The sequence below is a fragment of the Lygodium microphyllum genome, chromosome 1 (assembly GCF_053477565.2).
Source record: "Lygodium microphyllum isolate KBCC chromosome 1, Lygodium_microphyllum_v1.1.10, whole genome shotgun sequence".
Taxonomy (NCBI): Eukaryota; Viridiplantae; Streptophyta; class Polypodiopsida; order Schizaeales; family Lygodiaceae; genus Lygodium; species Lygodium microphyllum.
In genome coordinates, this window is record NC_141135.1 from 47,837,260 (window position 1) to 47,838,726 (window position 1,467).

At 43.3% G+C, this 1,467-nt stretch overlaps 1 pseudogene; it reads right to left on the reverse strand.

The window, feature by feature from the left end:
* Positions 1-1,019: 1,019 nt before the first annotated feature.
* On the reverse strand, positions 1,020-1,467 carry LOC148041077 (pre-rRNA-processing protein pno1 pseudogene; annotated as a pseudogene).

Sequence of the window (1,467 nt, forward strand, 5' to 3'; positions counted from 1 at the left end):
AAGATTTCAAATTCAAGACTATATAGAGGAGGATTATGAAAGAGTGTTAAAGGGACTAAAACCTCGTTATGCAGTGACATAGTATGGTGTAGAGTTTGGTTTCAAGGATGAAGGTGCTTTTACACGTTTACCTCTACCTTTTTAAGATGTCACAAAATTTGTTATCACATTGGAACTCAATGCAGATGATGTCAAATTTATTATAAATAGGAGTCCAAGGAAAATCATATCAGGGGTCTCGTCAAAATTTGAAGCACTCTCACGAGATGGAATTGCAAAGCTGGTGGTGTCTAACATTGGGGAGCTTGTAGCTGCTTTTTATCTAGGTATGAATTGTTCAATTGGAATAAGGGCTTCCCCAAAGTTGATACTTAGCTTACAACCTAACAAACCAGAAACTTATGAGTTTGCTTTAACCACCACAAGTGATAAAGCTAGTTCAATAGAATGTGTAGCTAGGTTAAAGGACTCAGGGGGTGAAGTTTTGGACAAGGTATCAACAATGGTCATGGTTACAGCAACAACATACATCATTGTATCAAAGTTTGCAAATAAGGACATAGATCCAATAGAGAGTACAAGCTTTATATCAAGTATATTGTCATCAATAACAAGCTTTCTTACAAGTGCTTTCAATGGTATTGCAAGCTTGGGGGAACGTCATTATTTCTTTGGAAATGTCATGAGAGGAGGAAAAAGAAAAAAAAGGATATTAAGTGTGAGAGAGCAGTTGGAGAAAAAAAACCATCGTGAGAAACGGAGTGCGCCTATCACAGAGAGAGAGAGAGAGAGAGAGATTCGCCTCCTCCCTCCCTCCTCCCATGCCCCTCTCGTCATCTCATCTCACCTTCAGAGAGGCGCGCCGTGCACGCATCAGAATTTCACAAATATATCTATCTTGCAGCACCTTCCTTCTCCCGCCTTTCTCGAATCCGCTGTGCTTATCATTCATTTGTCTTTCATAATAACTAATCATCAGTTGGCCGTTGGCGTGTATCTCTGTATCCTGCTCCTCCTCTCTAGACCCCCTTTCCAGAAAGCCTACCAATGGCTCTGGACAAGTGCTCACCCTTCAAAGTCTTCACATCTTTGATCTCAAATGACTCAATGTACAAATCATCAAGCTGCAACAAAGCAATCGCATCTGCCACATCAAAGCCAAGCATGAAAGCATGCACAAAATCTGCACAGTTCTAAAGAGCACCAGCATCTGGTGTATCCTTTCTGGTCTTCAGTTCCACTCTGCGGGCCTTCAAGTTCATGTGGATGTCGATCTTCATCTGCTCGTATACGAGCGTCTAGATTTCCATCCAATGCTACTTCAAAGGGGTGTAGCGATGGGCAGGGACGACGACCTTGCGGAACTGCAGGCGCCCTCCGCTCATGTCGTGGGCCGTGGAATCTAGGCTTCCCCATGTCCACATCTTCTCCGCCTCTGTCTTCCGCTTTTGCGATGGCCATGGGCAT